At 36.8% G+C, this 13231-nt stretch overlaps 1 pseudogene; it reads right to left on the minus strand.

The window, feature by feature from the left end:
• The window catches only part of LOC148126352 (uncharacterized), a 380750-nt pseudogene that overhangs the window by 234278 nt on the left and 133241 nt on the right, over positions 1-13231 (minus strand).

Below are 13231 nucleotides of genomic sequence, written 5' to 3' on the forward strand. Positions count from 1 at the left end.
TAAAATAAAATCTGCTTGCCCATGTTCTTGGGAAGGAAAGTCCAAACTCATATAAGTTATTACCTCTGATGGATATATATCCATTTACCAAAACTTCGATAAGTAAGTATCTCACACTGTTGAAATGACAATTGAAGAGACACTGCAGAGGGAGCATTTCTTTAAATAAGTGATCTTAGCATGGTAGGTCAAGCACTTTCATCTACCTTTTTTAAAAAAAATCATGGTCAAGTCCTGAAAATCCATTTGCAGTTCTCTACTGATCCAGTTATTTCCTCTTTCCCCCATCTGATTAATTTAAAATATTCACCCTCTGACTTAAACATCTGGTTCTGTCTATTCTCTTAAGCATATTCTCTCTTTTCTACACACACACACAAATATGAATTTACATATCTATTTTTTGTAATAATCCACTGATTTTGTAATGAAAACAAATAACTAGTTAAAGGAATAAGTACATTCCTAGAAGTAGCTACTGGTAAGTATATTTCTGTATGCAAAGTTCTCTCTCTCCCTCTCTGTGTGTATATACGTGTGTGTATGTGTGTATGTACGTGCGTCTCTGTGTGTGTGCATGCATGCATGTGTGTATATGTGACAGAATAAAAAAAGAGAAAGGAAGGGAGCAGGCACTAGAATTATCTATGCATAAAGAAATTAGAAGAGATTTTTTTTCTTCCAGAGCAATTGAAGCCCATCTCTTGAACAATGACGACAGCTCCTCATTTTCGACAACAATAGAGGGCACGTAGGAGTCAGCTCATTAGAATATCTGTGGCTCTTTTCTGTTCTCTCTGCATTAAGCCCCCATAATGTCAGTTGTCACTTATTAATGACAATTAACTAGTAATCAGTAGTGAGACTCTTCGAGGTGGTCCTTGTCTGACAGGTGAAGAAAAAGAACATTGCGTTGTGCTATGCAGTGACATGGAACCTTCAAAGGGAGCATGGCATTTCCATAAATTATTTCAGAAAAAAATCTTTTATATATTCTCTTTAAAGCGTAGGGAACTTTAACCCTAAAAGGACTATGCTGATTTGTCTGGACTCACATTCTCGCTAGGTTCTTAACATTAAAAAGTACCCGAAGACAGCTGGTTCTACCCTAGAATTAGGACAGGCTAGCTATGACCCCCACCTAGTTGCCAATGAATTATATTATCATGGTCAAGAAATACAATTCACCATCTCGGGAAACTAGAAGAAACAATAAATCCTATCTATGATGTTGATTGTGCTATTTCTGAGAGGTTTTTTAGAAAAAAAAATCCTTTCTGGTACTTCCTTTCATCAATTAAGTCCATGAACATTTACATTTTTATATTATTGCTTGGCTTTTTAATGGGTTGGGGATAACTTTTATAATACATACCAGCAATATTGTTATTAAATACCTTAAATTATATAAATTATATACAGGATTTTAAATATCTGTACTATTCCAACAATTATCCATTTAACTATTAATTTATACCCCACCTTTAATAGTTTATGAACACCTCAAGCTGGTAAACATACCTAATATTCCTTTCTCCTACTTTCCCCACAACAGTCCTGTAAGGTGGGTTGGGGCTGAAAAGAAACTGACTGGCCAAATTCACCTAGCCAGCTTTCATGCCTAAGACGGGACAAGAGCTCATAGTTTCCCGGCTTTTATCCTGGTGCCTTAACCATTGATTAGTTGGTGTACATTACACTCCATTGCTCTTACAAGTTATTTCAATGGAGAGAGGAATGTATTTGTATGTTCAACTGTCCCTGTTAAACTGCACACACCAGTTTCTGGTTTCATGCCCTTTTAGGTAATATAGCAATACAGAAGATCTATTTTCTCTCCAGAAAGGCAGACTATAATACATGGTTCTTAAATAACATATCTTCAAATGCTGTGAGAAGTCCAGTCATACAGGGGTGATATGAATGTTTAAATTTCTGCATAATTCTATACATTTTTTGTCTTTGTGACATCAGACTTTTAATGGGTAAATGCAAATATATATTTGCAGGTAAATGCTTGGCTCCACTAAATTACCCTCTCGTTTCTGTTATATACTACCAGATTGGGGGAATGCACATCTACACTGGGTCAATATTAGATAAATTTTAAAGGATTTCTTTCCCCAGGTAGAGGAAGAGAAGGAAAGTGGAATTGAAGGCTAATAAGTTGGTTGTACTAAGTAAACAAGTTAGAAGGACTTATTGAGATAGGCTGACATACACATATAATCTTAAGATGTCTGTAATACAGCAGCATTAGGGGCTGATGTATCACACTGGGGAGATCATTCTACAACCAACCAGCACTACAGAGAAGATATGTATCCATGGTACCACCCTGCAGAGAAATCTGCAAGCTGCAGCACAAAAGGCAGGAATTCAGCAAGAGGTGGATATAACTAGAGATGTATTACATTCTCTCCAAGCATAATTATTTAAACATTGTAATAAACACATGAATGCCAACATTTGTTGGGCACAATGAGAAGTTATTAGCTATTAGACAATATTTCTAATTATCTCATTCATTGGTTGCCTATTACACATTTGAAACTTTTTAAAATGACTTTTACCTGAGGTAATATAGGAGTTGAGAATCACAGCAGATTGCTTACACCTATGTCTCCTCTTTAGAGCAAAATCATTGGAGGCAATAAAGCTTCTCTGTGATATATCTGCAAGGAATGTGTACTCACACCATGTTTCTTTTAGTTGTAGAAACCATGAAATCACTTGTTCTATTGGCAATATTTTATGTAAAATACTTTCTATAAGAAGCAACACCCCTAAGAACTTTTTAAAAACTGCATTCAGCAAAATACCCTTCTCCACTCAGTTGTTTGGCTAGGATTGGGTACATCATTTCATCAGTGGAAATCTACTCCGTTTGAAATGAAGAAAGGCACCCGAAATATTCAAAATGTACTCCCTTTCAAAAAAAGCCCAAGTGTTGTTGTTTTTTTCTTTCTCCCTGAGAATCTACAGCAGGATAGTGACTTGCTGAGATGCTCTGCCAATTTTCTTTGTTTTGTTGGAGGATGGCTTTTTTGTGACATTGAGCTTGTAACTCTGCTTCCATGACAACAAATAAGATGTTATACATTGGAACCTCACAGTGACAACCCAAGTCTAACCAGGGCTTAAAGAAAAATGTTCATGTTACATTTACAGAACAATGGGGAAAAGGAATGACAGCAGAAAATGGGGACAAGTGTGCATGCATGTGCATGTTGCCTTAGTATTCATGCCAAGCTTAGACTTGAAACCCAAAGGAAAACCTTTTAAAAATGGTATGATATCTTGGCCACCTTACTTCAGGGCTTGTTGTCATTGGGATTATTCAGGAAAGTATGTAAAAACAAACACAAAAGGGACAATTTGTAGCAGAGAGAAGTAATTTTGATTTCCCATTTATACTTTTTTTTAACCAAAAAAGATCTTTTGATTCCACAATTGCATATATCTTTGTCTTTATTATTAGTTAAACATTTCCTTTGTCCAGTCATGTCCAACTCTAGGGGGCAATGCTAATTTTTGTTTCCTAGCTGAAGGGACCAGTATTGTTCAAAGACACTTCTGTGGTCATGTGGCCAGCCCATGGAGGCACATGGAATGCTGTTACCTTCCCATCAAAGTGGTACTTATTTATCTACTTGCATTTGCATGCTTTTGAACTGCTAGATTGGCAGGAGCTGGGGCAACTAAAGGGAGTTCTGTTGTGCGGTCCTCAGGTCTTGAACCCAGGCTGCCAGCTTTCCAGCTGACAAGCTAAGCATCTTTAACCCTTCAGCAGCCGTCACACTTCCTGTCTTTACTATTAATTATCCTTAATATTCCAGGGTTTTCTGAAACACAGTATAGCATTACTTTTTCCACCACTTCCCCAAGGAATCATGCATACTGCAGTATAAAGTCTTCATATCTTCATATCTTTTATACACTGCTTTCAGCCATGGTTAATGAAGGTGTTAAGAAGGTGTCACACTAAAACCTCAACTTTTAAGTAATATATCCTACAGTTCCTTTGAGTTTTCTGGATTTTGGCCATCTTTACTGCTGAATATGATCAGTGCTTCATGTGGATCTTCCCTAAAGAAACTTTAAAGAGCTTGTCTTACTTAAGCCATTCACAACTGTTACAAGGGTTACTGCCAAAGTGTATGAAGCCATCAGTGGGCAGTTTGCTTTAATTTATATGTTCAAAAAACCCTGTAGATTAAATCCAGGATCTTTTCACTCTCTTTTTTAATTTAGTTGTATGTATGCTTTATTTAAAAATTTTACCCTTCATTTTTCTACTTTAATAGTATATTTAATATTTAAATAGCAAACCAGTTCACCAGAAAAAAAAATCAAAATATGGATATAGTATGGTACTATAAGGCACTTTATATTACTTATAAGGCACTTTATATTATCCTAGGTACTATAAGGCATTTTATTATTTAATAAAACTTATTAAATAGGTTCCTTCATTTCCAGAGACCGGAGGAGAGAACTCATTAATTGATATTGAAAGAAACAGATAGTTCCACATCTAAAGGCCCTATCCTTGATCACTATTTGTTGAATCTCTGCTATGTGAAAGCATTTGGAATAGAAACAAAGATCTCAATAATCAGACAAGTTCACCTGGGAAATCACCATCCTTTAAATGTCATTTACATGCTTATTGTACTATGTAGCTCACAACCAGATCAGAGGTCTGGCAGTGTTTGTCTGATGCCCAGCTTTGACTTAGAAGCTGTTGCAATCTACTGGTAGTTGAGTGATAACACTCAGGGGTATCTGCAGTAAAACATTTCATATTCAGCTTATTTTAAATTTCAAACATTGCTGGCATGGTCAGAACAGCATTGGAACACTTCCAAGAAGATCAGAACAACCTGTTATGAACTTGGAACAGTTGCTTCAAATGTTTCAAATTCAAAACATTTGCATATTACTAATTAATATATGTCTGTCCTAACAGTTTTAGTTTATACAGTATGGAAACTTTGAACATTTAAAGTAATATATTAGATCTCAGCAAAATGCCTGAATCTTCTGATATGAACAGGTGCAATCACTTTCCTATAGTACAGATACTATATGGATTTTAGCCAAAGTTAGTGCATACACATTATGTCCCCTATACATTCCTTTTGTGTAGGTGCAATTGTTTCCAAGTGCAGTTCACATAAAGGAAACTCTTACTGGCCCAGTCTTGTACAATATCCAAATATCTTAGGCAGAATACTTATGCAAATTAGAATCACTTCCACTTTCGAATGACTCCCCAACCCATGGCATGTGCACAGGCTCAGAGCACCCAACCAGGGGAGGGTAATTTATGGTTTGAATTAATTATGGTTTCTATGTAGACATGTATATAAAAATATGGCTAATATATGGAAAGAAAACAATTTAAGAAGGGAAAACTGGAAGAAGCATGTGTTCACAAGTCTATTTGGGTACCACAAATCATGATTGTTACGAGCCAGTTTTACATCTGCAGAGAGTTTATAAACTAGTCTTCTTTCACCTGATATCTTCCTGCTGGTTGGAACTAACCTGCGTAGATTATTTTGGCTAAGCTGACAGGAAACTATGAAGTTGCATTCCAAACCATCTGAAATGGCAAGTATGATAACTGTTTAAAAGAATAATGTATGGACATTATAAAAGTACAGAATCTTTTGGAACTGAGAAATAACAAATACCCATTCAGGAACATCAGAGAAACATACAAAAACTCTGAAGAAAGTAGCCCTCAAAATCATCACAAAAACATAGGTGACTTACAAAAGAGGATAGTGTTCTCTTTCAAATTGCTATATGACAAAAAGTAAATGCTGAAAAATGTGTTCAAAACAAATGGAAGCCAGTATTTCTGTTAAAAAGAGAGAAAACATGCAATAAATATAATCAGAGTGCTGGAAGTTAACCTCCCCCGCCCCCCGAAAATGAAGTATTTTAGAATATACAAAAAAGACAGAATATTTCCCCTAAAAGAGAAGTAGAAACTCAGAGGTGCAGAAACTCAGCTCCCACACCTTTGTTAATGAGAATTAAGGCCTGGGCCAGTCTGTTCTACATAACAAAGATCTACCTCCTTCAGGCAGAGCTATTTAATTGCCCTTCATTGCACCACCCACCAAGTTTCAACCAAACTTAGCACATGCACAACTTACAAGGCTAGCTATGACCTCTAACAGCAACCAATCAGAATACTCTTCCTGTGGCCTAGGAAGTTTAAAGCCCAGAGAGGGCATAAAACCCAGGGAACTCTCAGCATCTCTTGCCTTTTCTGCCCAGGAACCCATCCTGTTCATCAATAAACCATCTTTCCAAACAGCTTCCATGTTTCCAGTATCTTTTCCTCCATTTGGAACTGAACCCAGAAGGGTATTTCTTCCAATAAGAGTAAAGAGAAAGACTTACAGTATCGGCACACCCTATAGCAAACCTATATTGACTTTTCTTTATGTGGGCCTTGAATGCGTTATGCAGTTGATCATGAATCTCTGTTCATATGAATAACTGCCTTCTTTAACACTAAAACAGATACATGAATTCATATATATATGAATTTGAGAATGAATATGAATATGAAAATATATATATATATATATATATATATATATATATATATATATATATATATATATATTTTCTGAGGTTCTCACGGGTATTTGTATGTGGATCTTTGGTTGTTCGGGTTTTCCCCGCGTAAGATTCGAAGTATCTAGGCAACGTTTCGATGAAGTCTCATTCATCATTGATGAATGATGAATGATGAATGAGACTTATATATATATATATTCATTCATTCATTCTCAAATTTTCGCGGTACTTACATGTATGGCATTCAGCTTTGTTCGGGTATTTTCCCACGTCATTGTAGTTGTGCTTTTAAAGTTGTAGCAACATTTGCAGAATCTCATCTGCCATCATCAGGCTTCTGTATTGTGTCTGTACAGAACAGACGGACACAATACAGAAGCCTGATGATGGCAGAATGAGATTTTGCTGAAACGTTGCTACAACTTTTAAAAGCACAACTACAATGACGTGGGAAAATACTCTAACAAAGCTTGAATGTCTATATATATATATATATATATATATATATATATATATATATATATATATATATATATATTTATTTCTGGAGGTTCTCATGGGTATTTGTATGTGGATCTTTGGTTGTTCGGGTTTTTCCCGCGTAAGATTGAAGTATCTAGGCAACGCGTTTCGATGAAGTCTCATTCATCATCTTCAGGCTTCTGTCTTCAGCTCTGGGCTTCTCAGAGTGATGTGAGATTGCAGCTGCTTCTTCCTTTAACTGCTAGTGGGGGTGTGACTTGATTGGCTGGGGGCTTGGCTGTGTTCTGATTGGGTGGGGGTGTGTTCTCATTGGTAGGGGGTTTGGCTGTGTTCTGATTGGTTGGGGGGTTGGTCGTGTTCTGATTGGCTGGAGGCGTGTTCTGTTCAGGTGGGGGCTTGGTTGTACCTAACATGAAGAATGACACCAGACCCACACCCATGAGAGCCACACAAGATGCCACCACCACACTTCCATGTAGAAAACAGACTCACACCCACTCAGAAGATGAGACACGACCATGGACCAGAAGCTGCACTGCAGCTGCATCACTACCCACCTCAAACCCCTCCGAGCCATACATGAAGCAAACCGACACCCACTATGGGGGTATGTTCTCATTGGTAGGGGGTTTGGCTGTGTTCTGATTGGTTGGGGGGTTAGCCGTGTTCTGATTGGTTGGAGGCGTGTTCTGTTCAGGTGGGGGCTTGGTTGTGCTCAGGTTAGTCTTAGTTGCTGGGGATTTGAGCTTGTGAGCTGTGATCTTGCTGTTTGGCTTCGAGTTCGTGGTCGTGCTGCATCTTCATAGTGGGTGTCGGTTTGCTTCATGTATGGCTCGGAGGGGTTTGAAGTGGGGTAGTGATGCAGCTGCAGTGCAGCTTCTGGTCCATGGTCGTGTCTCATCTTCTGAGTGGGTGTGAGTCTGTTTTCTACATGGAAGTGTGGTGGTGGCATCTTGTGTGGCTCTCATGGGTGTGGGTCTGGTGTCCTTCTTCATGTTAGGTACTGTCTGTTCATGAGGGCGGGTTTCCAAATGGCTGGAAGGCGGGAGGTGTCATCTCGTTTTTCTATCTCTATGGCTTCTCTGATTATTCTGCTGTTGAAGTGTTCGGTTTTGGCGATGGTTCTGGTATTTTTAAAATCAATTTCATGTCCTGTGGCTTTGAGGTGTTGGACCAGGGAAGAGGTCTTTTCTTCTTTTTTGATTGAAGAACATAAGAACTCAAAAAGGAGGAAGCAGCTGCAATCTCACATTACTCTGAGAAGCACAGAGCCGGAGACAGAAGCCTGAAGATGATGAATGAGACTTCATCGAAACGTTGCCAAGATACTTCGAATCTTACGCGGGAGAAAACCCGAACAACCAAAGATCCACATACAAATACCCGAGAACCTCAGAAAATATATATATATATATATATATATATATATATATATATATATATATATATATATATATATATATATATATTTGAAAATTGTTTTAATCTAAATCCCATTGCCTTATTATTGATCAACAAGTGTGTTGTTAATGCATTAAATACAACTGTAATGCTAATATTCTAACCTATGTTACATATCTTATTTTCTAACCAATTAACCCAAAGAGAATTGTACATTCCACAGCACAGTCTTGCTATTTATTACAAGAACAGATAATTCAATTGTTAAAAAGCCGTGATGGAGAACTGTCAAGTCACATCTAGAACATAAAAAAGATATTAAATCACATACTAATAAGACTCATTACAATTGGGAGAAGAGTATTAATTATGCCAAGATATTTTTCTATACAAGAATTTTCAAAGAGAGTTAATATAAAATTAGCCCTGTTTATTTCGTTTCTTCTTTCTCTTACTTCTGTGCCTTAAATGCACCACCATTCAATAACAAATTAAATACCTAAACCATGCAGTGCTGTAAGAATACATGTATTTGTTTCTGAAACAAACAAACAAACAAACCAGATGTGGAAGAAATAAACAGAATTTTGTGACATTTGATTAACATAGTTTCAAATCTGGACTTGATCCACTTATTTTTTTAAACAAAATATTTTGGTTTTTACGGAATTGGTTTTTCAACATATACAGACATAATTGTCCCAAAAGTGCTTTTTCAAGAGGCAACTGTTCAATTGTTTCTTGAAAAAGCACCTTCGGGACAAGCATGACCTGAATAACTGAGAATCTCCATAGATATACGCACAATTGTTTATATAAAACAAAGCAATTTAACATTTAGAAAAATTTATTTATTTTATTTATTTATTTTTCAAGCAATTATAACAGGTATAAGTATAAACATAGTTATGAATACATGAAATGGATACATATAAGAAAAATAAAAAGAAACAATAGGACAGGGACAGTAAGCATGTTGGTGGGCTTATGCACGCCCCCTACAGACCTCTTAGGAAAAGGGTGAGGTCAATAGTAGAAAGTCTAAGGTTAAAGTTTTTGGGGTTTGGGGAAGAAACCAGAGTCAGGTAGAGTATTCCAGACATTGACCACTCTGTTGCTGAAGTCGTATTTCCTGCAATCCAGTTTGGTGCGGTTTACCTTGAGTTTGTATCTATTGTGTGCTTTTGTATTGTTATGGTTGAAGCTGAAGTATTCATTGACATTGAAATTGTGTCATAACAGTTCACAATAAAGGAAACAATAAACTTTTAAAGATATTAGGCCACTAAATAATGAAATAATGGCATTTTACTGTCAAATTCCTCAAGAAAAATGTCTTAAAGCCAATGAGTGTCCACGATAGAGTGTCCACTATGTTATTTGTATTTGGGATCGTACATTCCAATTTGGGGAAACGTTTCAGATTTAACAAAGAATCAATCTTTTGATCTGGCAACATAATTTTTCAAAAATCATCGTTATCGGAAAAACATAGTATTCTGTTCACATGGATATATTTATTCTTCTACCATGCATCCAGAAACTTTATTGTATTAGCAACTAAGTATTTATTTGCTGGTACAAAATTTGGGGCAAAAATTTGTGGAAAATGGCTGCCAGAAGATCACCATTCCTCAATTACATTAACACTAGGTTAACTTTATAAAGAAGGCCACTTATAAGAAGACAATCTGAGTTACTTAAAGTCAGACCAATCCAAGTCAGACCACCAATTATTGCAGTGCAAATGTTTCGTATGACCTTCCATGTACAGCAAAGGACTGTTACTGCTTTTCTCATCTGAGAAGCAAATCTCTGAGGTATTCCTACAGAATGCCCCTTTCACATGTGCACTGCATACCAAATTCCTAGGTTTCCATGTGTTGTTATAGCCTTCATAGCATAAAGCAAAAAAAAAAAAAAGCTTTGGTAGCTCGTTGTTATGTAGCATCTGCACTGGACATTTTGTCCTGATGCTTTATCTCAAAACATCACTATTTAAAAGATACATGTCTGTCTTCTTGTACTCTAATGTCAAAACTATTGGAGGACTTTTACACCTGGAATGCATGGGTGAAGGGATGGACAGAAAGCTATGTGAGGAATGTAAGCAGAATGATAAATTACTGGGATTAGAAGGAACAGACTTGTGTTGGTGGAAAGAGATGGTATTATTTATTTTCAGAGCTGCCTTGTGATTTTCTAATTTGTATAATATAAACGAATAACATATTTAGCATTTTAAAAGTACTTCTTTTGATAAGCAACAAGCTTCTTCTGGTCCACATAACAGTACATGATGAAGTTTTACTCCTTTGGAGTTAAAAACTCCCAGATACTCATAGAAATTAAGTTTAAGGAAGTAAAATGTTTTCTAGTTTAGCATTCTTTCCATTGTGCTTTCGGTGTGCAATGAAAACTGAACATCATTTCTCATCTAGCTGTATCATTTCAGCTACTCTGTAGACAAGGGGAAACAAAGAATTAAAAACTGACTGCTGTCATCTAGGGATTCTCTGGATATTTGCAACCAGATAAAAACCCCAGACTGAACATGCTTCTAAATGTTTTTCATGAAAATAGTAGAAAACAAAAAGAGCTGCACGTCTGTAAGCCAGACTTGATTATGATCATTCAAGATTCAAGCTATATTATGGCATTCTATTGAAGTCTTTTTATTCTCCCCTCTTTTTTGAAAAAAAAAATTAATATAGGACAAGGCAAAGATGAAAATGTTGGCAAATGACAGGATTTAACCTTTTCCTTTCCACACATGCCCAAACACACACACACACACACACACAGAGGCTTACTGGGTGCCTGGATATACAAACTTAATAATAAATTTTCCCACTGTCTTAATTTAGTTCTGGATCGGAGCCCAAATATAGGGCATTCCAACAGTCCCAGTGTTACCTCAACCTACTAGGGCAAGATATGCAGCAGGGCCAGACATTTTCAGACTCCCAACGTATTTAATTTTATTAACATTATGGATGCTTCCTTACACGCACTTTGAAAACATTAATAGAAATCTCAGTGTTAAGCCAAAGTCTTATATGGCTTGGTGCACCTATTTCATTGCCATGAACTTCCACAATTTAATTAATCTTTAGCAAATGCTACACCTATTCTTTTCAAATGTACTGTGTGAACAAGTCATTAAGCAGGCCATCTTATTAGGAAGCTTTCAACCATTAAAAACATGCTGAATTAGATTCTGAGGCCTGTTTTTCAAATTACATTTCTTTAAAAAAAATAATGAAAAGCCTATATATCAGTCCAACGTATTAATCCTGCTATGTCCATTTCTCCGATTAGAAAAATAAACAACTAGTTCTGAGAAATGTCGAGAGGATATTGAGACTGAAAGAGAACACATTTTCCTTTCTGTCCTTATCAGAGAATATACAGGGCAAAGATCTGAGCCTGTACTGACTTTCAGGAGGAATAACTACAGGAAATTGAAGTAACAAGATATTCTAGGATAACTGTGTACAGTAACCTATCACTGGGTCCTAGTGTCACTCACCCAGTGTTCTTAAAAAACTGAAAGAAGTTAAATGACTACCCCAATAGCAAAATATTTCACTCCCCCACTCCCAAGAAAATACTTATTTACAGAGAACAAGAATGTTATCAATGTGATACCAATTTCCTAAAAGGGAACTAAAGAAAATTATAGGCTGGTCACCTTAATTATATGTTCCAAGCACATTGGGAGGAACCCTATAGAACAAGGGTGTCAAACTCGCATTGTCATGGCAGCATCACCTGACATATCAGGACTTTTTCCCCCTTCACTAAACCGGGTGGGGGTGGGGCCAGTGTGTGACACATCCAGCCTGTGGGCGGTGAGTTTGATAGCCCTGCATGGTAGAAGGAAAATTAGCATAGGATAATATGCCCGTTTATGAATTGCCAACTAATTAAAAGAGAGAAAGAGAAGAATATAGATAGATCAATAATTTCATCAGTGGAAAAAAGCAGCAGAGTCACACCAGGAGCTGCATTTAGACAGGTGCTTTTCATAAATGATCTTTACTTAATGGTAAGCAGTGACCTGGCCAAGTTTTAGAAGACATTCAAAGTGGTAAAAAAAACAAATGGAAAAAATTAACAAGCTTTTAAATGGATGAACCAAATGCAAAATGGGATTACAGGTAGTCCTCAAATTTGTTTAGTGACCATTTAAAGTTACAATGGCACTGGGAAAAGTGATTTATGACCATTTTTCACTCTTACCACATTGTAGCATCCAGTCACATGATCAAAATTCAGACACGTGGCAACTGACTCATATTTATGACTGTTGTAGTGTGCTGGGGTCATATGATCCCCTTTTGGGATCTTATGACAACCAAAGTCAATGAGAAAGCCATATTCACTTAACAACCATGTTCCTGACTTAACAACTGTGCTGATTTGCTTAGCAACTGCGGCAAGAAAGATTGTAGAATGGGGCAAAACTCACTTAACAAATGTCTTGCTTAGCAACAGAAATTTTGGGCTCAAGCTGCAGTTGAGGACTACCAGTAAATTTAAGCAAATATAAATTGATGCACAGAAGAGCAAAACCTACCATGACAGGTACCCTGTCTGTGGCCTCTGTGGTCTGTCTATAATTTTGAAGACTGAAAGTTACCTCCAAGTTGCAAACAGCATGTTACCTCCCAGTTGCAAACAGTGCAGGGAAACAAATATGCCAGTAGAATATGTCTTCATCTCCCACTTCTGGGCA

This window comes from Pseudonaja textilis, chromosome 3, assembly GCF_049901715.1.
Source record: "Pseudonaja textilis isolate UNSWEBS1 chromosome 3, rPseTex1.2, whole genome shotgun sequence".
Taxonomy (NCBI): Eukaryota; Metazoa; Chordata; class Lepidosauria; order Squamata; family Elapidae; genus Pseudonaja; species Pseudonaja textilis.